Raw genomic sequence first — 11990 nt, forward strand, 5'->3', positions numbered from 1 at the left:
AATGTGTTCTTTTTTCCATTTCCAGGAGTGTATCATTTCATCTTTAAGACAAATGGGGAGGCTTAATAACTCTTTCAAGATAAGTCCTGTGCGCATCAACTTGTCTTCTGATACAGCTGCTCAACAACTCTTGTTAAAGTAAAAAAGTTGAGGGAGACGTAAATAGGGAAATCCAGAAGGACTAATAGACATAGATACCAGACACCTCAGTCTTGACATCACCGTGGGAGAACTTGCGAAAATGGAACATTGATAAGGCAACGAATTTAGATGAAATGAACTTGATTAAATAAATTAATTACTTCGAGAGCAAATCTAAATCATTTCTGCCGTAAGGTTTCCCGTTTCTAAATCGCTCCTTCACAGCTAACAAACCCCAAAAGTGTGTCTTGGAGAGCTCTTCGAGTCGTTTTAAATATTTTGGGGACTCAAGCTCACACTGAGAAATGTCTGCCACCCGATACTGTCGTCATCCTATTCCCGGTGAGATGCAAGCCCCCAACTATCAGCCTGTTAATTCCTCGAAAACGTCAGAAATGATATAGTTTCAGGAATATAGTTCAAAAGAGAGAATAAAATGTTGAAAATTCACAGGAAGCGAAAATTCAGTTTCCGCGGGATTATTACAGTTTAATCTTACTTTAACAAGCCTAATATCATTATAGCAGACGTGAGGGACACAGGACGTAATTAATTTCGATAGTATGTTAGTCTCTCAAGACAGACATTTGGGGCCCGTAGGAACTGGCTGAACTATGTTTGTGGTGCGCAAACACTGCAAGAACTCCATTTACATGCGCATGCGTGGAGTTACGTGAGTAGTTCCCTGAAATTGCATCTTACAATGGCAACCCACCATAGATCTGCATCTCACACAGTGATAAGTTCGCTTGGTGAAAGAAGGGTGAAAATAAAAGGACATCTATTTTGTTTTACGTGAAAACACTCAATAGTTTCCGAGAAAATGAGCCAAAGTTTTCACCCTACTGCATCAGTTCGCACGTGTGGCGTTATACCACGTGAGTCGGTAGCGTAGTACCTAAGAGCACAGTTTCGAATTTTTGATCTCCGTGTTGAAATCCAGTCTTGTCTTTTTTTTTCTTTTGTTGTCTTGGAAGTACGTGGTATCAATGAAATCTATATTTTTTGTGGCATTGAGAAATACAGTGTTTAGTATAAGGGACCATGAAAAACTTTCCCTTTGAGGAAAGGTCTCCCACCTTCTGTCTCTGTGTATGAAATCCGGGAGGATCTACTGACCCCGGGTTTTACAGTTAACGATGTGCATCAATTAAAGCGTAAACAGCAGAGGGAGGTCGGCCCCCTCCCAGTTAATGTGGTGACACTGCCAAAGGGTGACAAGTCCAATACTATGTATGGAATTAGATTTGTTCAATCCACGTCTGCTGTACAGATGGAACTAGGCAAGGTGACATTCGTTGGGGGTACCTTCGCTCCAACGCTTACCTCATCGATCATGATTTACGTGCTGTCCCCGTCCCTCATGGATAGGGATTTATCGGTGACGACTGGAGTGCGAAACATCCCACCTGTCACTGCAGTATCACCTACGTCAGAGTCCTTGAGCTGTGTCAGCTGGAACAGAAATTGGATTTGGAAGTCTGGGATTCCATAGTGCCGACTCATTATCCGCACCTCAGTCACCATATACGGGATGTATTCGATACTGCCATCACCCACGGGCTGGGACCGGACCCTCGACTCGAGACAGTCGGAGAATTATCATCGGACCATAGCCATATCCTGGCAAAGCTGTCACTAACGAGATGTCAGCCTCGACGTGTCTACCGGGAAACTATCTGGTCTCAACTCCACCGTTATTTGAACAACAATGTTGCCCCTAGAAATTTTAATCTGCCAGGAAGTTTCATATCAGCACACACTACACTGCAATGTGAAAATTTCATTCTGGAAACACTCCTTGGGTTGTGCATAAGTAGCGTTTCCGCAATAGCCTTTCTTCCAGTAGGGCTAGCACTGCAAGTTTCGCGGGAGAACTTCTGTGAAACTTGGAAGGTAGCAGACGAGGTACTGGCGGAAGTAAAGCTGTGAGGACGAGTCGTGCTTGGGTAACTCAGTTGGTAGAACACTTCCCAGCGAAATGCAAACGTCCCGAGTCCGAATCTTGATCCGACACACAGTTTTAATCTGCAAGGAAGATTCAATGTTGCCCCTACTTTGGAGTTCCAGACATCGGCCCAAATCGATTACGCTGTGGACTATCTCACACGCAAAACTAGGAAGGTTCACCAACTATCCTCCTTCACAACAGTGGAGAACCACCGGACCTACGAGACACTGCCATCGTTGCCTGAAGCACTTCACTTGCAGAAGAATCGCTCGGAGACAGTGGCAACGGACGACAAACCTGGCTTACCGCCGACAGTTACACAGATTAGAAAGTCGGCTCCAACGCTGGCTTCTGGAATGGCGTATGGAGACGTCAGAGGACAAGATGTCCTCCTAGATAGCAGGGAAGAATGGAGGTTTCTCAAGAATTTACGCGCTGGCCTCACTCCTAAGGGTCCCCTCCAGGGCTTACAGATGACCCTTTCACTATGGCGGCTACATTTGTTACAGCGTTTGAGCAACAGACGACGCTCTTGCGAGAACCGCTTATCGTTGCACAGAGGGAGTATAAACTTACAACGTTTCATCTCGTCGACAGGATCATCACGGCGGACGAATGTCTGCAACCACGTTTAACGATGCCAAATGATGTGAAGGCTATTATCAAAAACCGGAATGGGAATAAGGCACCCGGTGTGGACAAGGTTATCAACCTACCCCTCAAATACTTGCCTCGTAAACCCTTGGTGTTTCTTACGAGGATTTATAGTGGCTGTCTTCTTACAAAGTATTTTCCGTCCTCTTGGAAGATTGCTAAGGTGGTCCCGATCCCCAAACCGCCGAAGGATTTGACGCTTGCTACCAACTATCGACCTATCAGTCTTCTTATCGGCTTGGGCAAAACATCAGTACTCGCCCGCCTTCTGGAGCCCCTTGTCGCAGAAGGCACGATTCCAGCGGTGAAGTATGGGTTCCAACATAAGCTTCTGCAGAGTTACTTCTTCTGCACTTGGCGGAAAACCTGACGCAGAGCTTGAATGTGACTGAAGCCACTGCTGCAGACTTTTTAGATATCACTACCACCTACGACAAAGTTTGGAGGGAGCAACGTATCCACAAAGTAAATGAAAATAAGTCAATTCCTGACTGTTGCGTAAAACGTATTGCTAGGCAGGAAGGTGGTTGCCACTATAGACGATCAATAGTCTGACTCCCGGGCAGCGTGTACGGGGTTGTCTCATTGTTCCCCGTTGTCCCCAATCCTATTTAACATCTACGATAACGACATGCCTACAGTTTAAGAAGTCCTAATAGCGCAATTTTCTGATGACACAGCCTTAGCCAATATCGGACGTCACTATTCCCAACTGGACGCCACGACTGCTTGGTGTACGATTAATAAGGTGCAACTTAATCTGGCTAAGACGGTGGCTATCTACTTTAGCAAGCAACAGCGTTTACTTTCTGCCAGTTTGAGGTTACATGGGCAAAACATCCCTTGAAGTCCGACGATAAAGTATCTCAAGGTAAATTTGGATAAACAGTGTTTTCCCCATAAATACAATGAGGCACTTCCGAGAAAGGTGTACGGCATGACCAAACAACTCGTCTCATTTTTAGAATTACTGAACTGAGCACCACAGCGAAACTTCGGCTATACAAATCGACGGTACTCTCCACGATCCTGTACGGCAGCTCGGTCTGGTGGTTAGCCAGCACAACTCAAACCAAAGTAAGGTCCTTCGGTGGATACTGAGTGCCAGTCAGTCAGTCGGTACGCTCCCATCGTCGACCTAAATGTAGACATCCGTCTGGACACGATCATGGAAGCAGTAAGTAAACGGAAGACGAAACTGCACCACAAGAGTGATGTCCTGAAGGACTCTCTACATAACATACAAACTCTATGCCGGACTATTCCTTTCCCATAAGGTACTACGTTCCTCGGTACAATAGCACTATGACGCCATTCCACCGGTTGAAAGTACCTTATGAAAAAAAAGGTGCTCACACAGTTCCGAGCTAGGAGGCAGCTACACTCGTAACTCGTCAGTCGTAACCCGCCGCAACCTGCTCGGACGCTTCGCTCCAACTGTACCGTCTGCGCACTGCTTCACTGTGCTCCACACGGCTCGGTCCTCACGGACGCCGCTGCTACAGCCACTCGGGACGAGGCTTTCCTCGGAATTGGTATTACCCCAGTGAACTTCGTTTCTATGATTCCCTAGTGATCATGAACGATCCTGTTGTTTGTAGAACTAAACTTACCTGTAAACTCGTGTTGCGAGTAAAGATTTCCTTACTTCAGCCTGGGAATCATCACTCTTTACTACGTGCATCGGGTAACACAGGTCTTAGCAGTGACGACGAGGACAATTCTCGTTGTAAGACAATGGAATTATTTACAAAAGAAATAGGTATATCTAATCTTATTAAAAACAGATCTTATCATCACAGAAGTTATATAATTTTATTTAATTAAGAGTAATTGAATTAAAAAATATAAATTCTAGTATTCCAATGTTTGCTTTGGTCTCTAAATTTGTACTACACGAGAACCAGTGTATTTCACAGGATCATGTCTGCCGTAACAAAGAACAACGCGTAAAAATTCTAAGCATCACCAGCAAAGAGCGAAGGTGCATATGCCACAGTCATATTTTAAGTCCACGTTGCTATATACCTTGCGATCTAGCGTTAATTTCGGGGCAAACCAAACGTATGACAGCAGTTTATCGGAAGCTGGAGCCTGCAATTGATGAAGTATCCGGCTGTGTACTTTATTTTAATTGTATCGTTTCCACTTGTGCTTTCCGTTTGCTGTGCCATGAGAATAGGGAACTTGTGCAAAGCAAGTATTCGCTTGTCACTAGACGTATACGTCGTAGATTTGAAAGAACGCACACATTTTGATGGAATTACTATTAATGAACACCTCAATGCCTGCCTTTGCGCCCGAGCGCTTCTAGGCGCTTCGGTCCGGAACCGAGCTGCTGCTAAGGTCGCAGGTTCGAATCCTACCTCGGGCATGGATGTGTGTAGTGTCCTTAGGTTAGTTAGGTTTAAGTAGTTCTAAGTTCTAGGGGACTGATGACCTCAGATGTTAAGTCCCATAGTGCACAGAGCCGTTTGAATCACTTTTGAACACGTCCATGTTCCGAGTTCATCGACAACCAGGTCGTCGTACAAGGAGCGATAGTTTTGCTCCCCTCACAAGTCAATAATGTACAGAAGTGGTTCCACTTTTACGTAAGGTCGGACAACTGTCCTGAAGCTGATGATCGGTTTCTTTGTTTCAGTAGGCCAACAACTATATCTGAAACTTTCTCACCTCTAAACGATAACATAATCTTACTAGAGATGTGAGACATTTTGTTTGATCCGTACTTATAACTACAGTAAATCAGGTTCTAATTTAGGAATCATAGTGGAGGTCTGAAATTGGAAGAATGTTGCTATTTCCAGTAATTTGTCAAACGTTCATTCGTTGTTTTTGCTGATGTAATTGGCGACAGAATGCTGCCGAATTCTGTGTTCCCCTTGAAAGAATTGCAACAGATATTTGAGACTTTGAATTCGAAACTGTTGAACAGCAATGAGCCTGTTACAGCCACTGCCGCAATGCTCGTGTAGTAACCATATGTCCCTTGTTTCTAGCCACTGTAAAACAATTGAACGCCCGCTAATTGATCATTTTATATTTATCTCGAGTCGATCCTCCTTTCGTCACTTCGGTCCCCCAACGCTGTAGCTGCTATTTAATTGGCAGCTTGCCTATTCGTACACTGCCCAGTACTGATTAACACTTTCTAGGAAAAGGTTACCGACAGTTTTCGTTTGTCTGAAAGAAGTCAGTTGTAGATTTGGTTCTCGTTTCCAACAAGTCATAAAGCAATTGTTGGAACAGCAAGAGCTACAAAATCTCGAAAGCTCGCAGAAGCGATCTGTCATCAATTTTTGGACAAAGTGTATGTAAAAATGAAGCAGTTTCGGTACATTATTGACTCGTGGTATGCGTAAAGCTGTCTCTCCTGGCCTGGTTAACGATGAAAGCATAATATCGACGTGTTCATTAAAAGTACTTTTCCCAAAGCGTACGCCGTTCCGTTGAAGCTATGAAGGATAATTTTACTGACAGGTGAAGAATTACACTCGCCCATTGCAGAAGTGCCTATTTTCACCTCACGGGAAACGGAAATCACAGGTAGAAGAACACAATTAATAAAATACACGTCCAAATCGGTAATCAATTGTAGGCTCCAGCTTTCGAGATAATACTATGATATGTTTGGCACTGATATGCTTGGTTTAAGGCGAAATTATCGCCAGATCGCGAGTTATTCAGCAACGTTAGCAAGGTTCCCTTTCTTAACGACATTCAAGCTAAAAATATATGACTGTGTCGTATACGCCTTCGTACGTTGCTGGTGGTGCTTCGAATTTTTATGCTGTGAGCATTTTTATGGTAGCTATCACTCTTGAAAATACACTGGTCCTCTTGAAGCATAAAAGTAAAAATCGAAGCAAAAGCTGACATGCTAGAATATATGTTCTTCATATTCAATTATTGCTAATTAAACAAGATTATGTAAGATTTGTTATAATAAAATCAATTTTAATAAGATTTCAAATGCGTATTTCTTTTGCAATTAATTTCGTTGTACTCAATGCCACAAAAAATATTGATATCATTGATTGTCACCTTCTTCCTCGACAACAAACGAAAACAACAACAATGTAAGATTAAATTTGACCATGGAGACCGAAAATTCGAAACCTCTGCTCTTACCCATTACGCTACAGTTTCAGTTAGGTATCTGAACATACGTAGGCGACGGCCTTGCCGCAGTGATTACACCGGTTCCCGTGAGATCACCGAAGTTAAGCGCTGTCGGGCGTGGTCGGCACTTGAATGGGTGACCATCCAGGCCGCCATGCGCTGTTGCCATTTTTCGGGGTGCACTCAGCCTCGTGATGCCAACTGAGGAGCTACTCGACCGAATAGTAGCGGTTTCGGTCAAGAATACCATCATAACGACCGGGAAAGCGGTGTGCTGACCCCACGCCCCTCCTATCCGTATCCTCTACTGAGGATGACACGGCGGTCGGATGGTCCCGGTAGGCCACTCTTGGCCTGAAGACGGAGTGCTAATCTGAACATATGTGGAGGAATGGAAGCTTTTTCTTCCTCAAGAGCCGAAACCAGTGAAGGTGGTGACGTTGGACGTTCTAAATCATCACAAAGGTCTTCTACGTGTTTCAGGTCGGGACTCAGTGCACGCAAGTCCATTATTTTCGGAATGTTACTGCACACAGACCATTGCCTCACAGATGCTGCTTTATGACTGGCTGCATTTTCATACTGATACATTGTCTCCGAACTATTACTCTACTGTACTCAGTACACGGTGCTGTAAAGCCGGCCTCTGTGACCGAGCGGTTCTAGGCACTTCAGTCCGGAACCGCGCTGCTGCTACGGTCACAGGTTCGAATCCTGACTTGGGCATGGCTGTGTGTGATGTCCTTAGGTTAGTTAGGTTTAAGTAGTTCAAAGTCTAGGGAACTGATGACCTCAGTCCCATAGTGCTTAGAGTCATTTGAACCATTCTTGGACGATGCTGTAAAATGTGTTGATTTCCTTCAGCACTTGTCACTTTCTTAAGTGAAATAGGTAACCACACCCTAATGATCCGAGTTTAACTACTGACTTAACCACTAATGTCTCCAGACATTCGCCAATCCCCCAAGCATTTGCAAAACCCAAACCCTTCCACCGGATTGCCAACAGGCATAGCGTGCTGTATCACTCCATCTTATTTGTTTCGAACCATCCATTGTCTACTGGCGCCGCTCTTTACACCGCTTATCACTTACTACAGAAATGTGTGGAGTATGAGGAGCAGCTCTACCACTGTACCCCACTCTTTTTAGCTTCTTAGGCACAGTCATTGTGCTACGTGGACTGCTGCTATCGCTTCAGATCTCACGAGTGATTCCTTTCGTTGATTTCGTGTGATTTTATACAACCATCCTGCGCACTGCACTTTGGCCCCTGTCCGTCTGTAGTACGTAAGGTGTGCCTGACCTTGGTTTAGCTATGGTTGTACCTTCGCGCTTCTACCTCAGATTCACATTACCAACAGTCGACTTGGCACTTTTAGTAGCGAAGAATTGTTCATATTGGATTTGTTACTCATGATTGATTTATCGCATCCATTGACTAGTCCACGTTCAAAGTCACCGATCTCACTTGATAGACCCATTCTGATGCTACTGCTTCTCTGTTGACAATACTATACTTCTTGCTCGTCCGTTCTGGCGGGTTCGCGTCTCGTAACATCTACCGGTGAATTCCTCATTACATGGGGGTTCCCCAGTACTTTTGATCAGATAGTGCGTAAACCACCCAGCCAAGCTACAAGAGCAGAGAACGACACTGACGGTCGTGCAAATGACTGGCTGATGTCACGTCCCACACTCTGCGGCTGACAACCCTCACGTCCATCATGAGATGGAGCCACAGCGGACCGCAGCAGAAGCCTATTACAGCTTCTGACTTCACTACTAACAGGAGAGAAACTGCCACTTCGCTCATGTTTCTCACCGATGTTGCTTTCCATATATGCTTGACGCTCAAGTGGCTAGGACAAAAGACGCTAAATTGCTTATGTCAGTAAGTGCATCTTAGCCGAAGCAAGTATTTCTTACGTTTTTCTTCCAGGAACGTTCGTATAAATCAGCGTGGCAGTAATTCGATGAGAGAGTACACAGACAAAGGCGGAAGATCTCTCCTTCATAGAACGGCATTGGTGTGAAACGCTTTTCAGTAACCTATGTACCGATATTTGACAGTTTACATTCCACTGTGATCGCCCGCTCTAAGGTACGACACTTAACGAGGCATTTCTAGACTGTTATAAAAACTTTACTTTTAGGGAAGAAAATTCATGTCCGATAAATGATTATTTACGTAATATACCAACATTTTACGGTCTTTGGCTAGTTTTATGTACTAGCAGATGCAACTACTGTAACGATTTTCTACCAACGCTTGACAAGTTAAACAGTCTCCGAGAGACGACAAATCGTAGCGCTCAGGCGTGGATCCAAATAGGAGGTAGGGGAATCACGCGAGTCATGAAGCCCCCTCCCCCCCCCCCCCCGCAAACAGAATTTAGTAGGGGCATTTATATTTTTACATTTAGGGTGATTTAGCTGCCCTACCGATGTCATTTTATGCAACCGACAATATAAAAACCTGGCCTTCAAAAACCACTCTCGATATTTTCAAATTCTCTCGCTCACTACAAACAAACTATTAATCCTACAGAAAAAAATGATCAAGATCTTTTCGTAGGAAATTTAATGTAGTTAAATTTTGTTCTGGGATACGTTGTCGTTAGAGACGGTAACTTTCGAGCTATTCAAGAAAAACGTATAAAAATGACTTAGCCCCCACCGGTCCGGATTTATAGTATGTTCTTCATGGCACCCCCACCTATCACTGTACAAAAATTTGCGATTGGACGAATTATTTCCCCACATTCGACATTTTTTGGTCCTCATCGACTGGCCCTATTACGTCACAGTGTCAGTCGAAATCTGACAAATGGTGAAAGTGGCGTTTGCGTAAATTTTATCTAAAAGTTTTGTGAATTTTAACAGCATAAAATAAACAGATACATCGCCGTATTCATCAGGTCTTCTGATTACGAAACTGCTGTACTTATAAGGGTTAAGATTGAGTCGAATTGTCAACGTAATTAGTTTTGGCGTAACGTTTACAGAAGTCGTCTTTTTGTCACTATCCTCACTAGCACACTTAAATTAATATTGTTAACGAAGCACCCGACTATGGTCTTGGTTTAATAGCCCAAGCAGTAGAGACCAAATAGGTCAAATATCGGGAACAGTTCGTGTAGTCGTAAATTTTTGTACAGTGGTAGAAAGGAGTGCCACGAACAACATACTATAAATGCTGACTGGTGAGGGATGGGTTGGGGGGAGGGGTGAAAGTGTATTTCAAGGTCACTGTTGTACGTTTTTCTTCAATAACTCGAAAACCTTTGCCTCCAGCGGAAACGTATCCCAGTACAAAATAGAACCTCACGAAATTTCCCACAAGAATGATTATTTCTGTAGGACTAATGATCTGCGAGTAGGGAGCGAGAGAATATGAAAATCTCGCGCTTGCTTTTTGAAGGCCATATATAACATTGTGGGTTGCATATAACGACATGGGTAGCAGCAGCTGAATCACACTGGATATCAGTTTCCAAATTTCACATCTAACTGAACTAACAAGAAAACTGAGAGTCTCGAAAATGGCAATCAGTTTTAGAACTTAAAAGTTTCGGCTAACACAGCATGCTTTTGAGTTGCTTGTGTGAGAGCCTGCTTACGTGGAAAGGCTTACATTACGATCCGCTGCAAAAAATATTCGAACCAGAAAAAGGTGCATTTGTACAGGCTGACCTACCTCCCGGCTGCCAACAAAAAATCCGACATGGTTCGTGAACCTACAGGTAGAAACTGCAAACCCACGGAAGTTAAGCAAGGAAAGACTTAAAACGGAAGGCCATACAGTAAATAGAAAAACAACAGGAGAATTAACTTTCTCAACATTAGACGGAAATAGTATTTCCCTTACTTACGCGCTCATATAACAATGGTTTGCAGAGTAGTGTTCAAAAACTTAGTGATTAGTGGAACAGTGATAATTGTGTTTTATATCATGAGGTGGACAAAAATGCGGAAATACCAAGAAAGCAACACATTAACATGCCTAATACGGTGTATGAAAACATTTAGCAGTATAAACATATTCCAGTCGTCTCGAAATGGTTAAATATAGGTCCTGTATGGTTTCCAATGGAATCTGATAGCATTCCTCCCGAAAATACAACGGTGATGAAGGTGGATAGCTATCACACGCCCTTCTCTCCAAATTAGACCACAAAGGCTCATTAACATTGTCATCTGGAGACTGCGGTGGCTAGGGGAGATGAGAAAATTCATCCTTGTGCTCGCAAAACCAGTCTCAGACGATGTGAACTGTGTGAATACGGGCCTTGTCGTCTTGCAACACGGCATTCGTACTGGGGAACAAACATTGTACCGTGGAATGGACCTGATCAGCCAAAGTGGTTACATAACCCTCGAGAGTAATGTGATCTTGCAGAGTAACCATGGGGCAAATGGAATAGCAGGAGCCGCGCGGGATTACCCGAGCGGTCTGCGGCGCTGCAGACATAGACTGTGCGGCTGGTCCCGGCGGCGGTTCGAGTCCTCCCTCGGGCATGGGTGTGTGTGTTTGTCCTTAGGATAATTTAGCTTACGTAGTGTGTAAGCTTAGGAACTGATGACCTTAGCAGTTAAGTCCCCTAAGATTTCACACACATTTGAATAGCACGATATGGCTGTCAAAGTCATCACCGAACTCCCGCCATGTTTCATTCTTGACAGCAAGCAGTCTGCATCATCGGCTTGGACGACGTACGTCAGGCGTAAACTCGGCCAGAAGTTGGAAAGAGTGTGAAACAGGACTCATCCGACCAAATGTCGTTCTTCCATTGCTCCGTAGTCGAGGTTTTATGGCTTCGGCTCCACATTTTCCTATTACGGCTATTTGCATAGCCGACGTGTGGGTTTGAAATTCCAGCTCGCCCATCAATTCCCTGCTTCTGGAGCTCCATTCCTGTAGGTGCTGACAGTGTACGCGAGGGCAGTCATTTAGTTCTGTAATGAATTTTGTAGCTGTCGTCCTCATCTTTTTCGTCACAATCATCTTCGACGATCGTCTCTCACGATGACTCAACATGATATTTTTTTCCGTTTTCCCAATGTGCTGTATAAATCTTCGACATGGTGCCTCTTGAAACGCCAAAGCCGTCCGGAGT

General features: G+C 44.2%; 1 pseudogene; it reads left to right on the forward strand.

Annotated features, from left to right (window-relative positions):
* Positions 1-6921: 6921 nt before the first annotated feature.
* On the forward strand, positions 6922-7039 carry LOC126250342 (5S ribosomal RNA; annotated as a pseudogene).
* Positions 7040-11990: the final 4951 nt, after the last annotated feature.

This window comes from Schistocerca nitens, chromosome 3 (genome assembly GCF_023898315.1).
Source record: "Schistocerca nitens isolate TAMUIC-IGC-003100 chromosome 3, iqSchNite1.1, whole genome shotgun sequence".
In the NCBI taxonomy this organism is placed as follows: Eukaryota; Metazoa; Arthropoda; class Insecta; order Orthoptera; family Acrididae; genus Schistocerca; species Schistocerca nitens.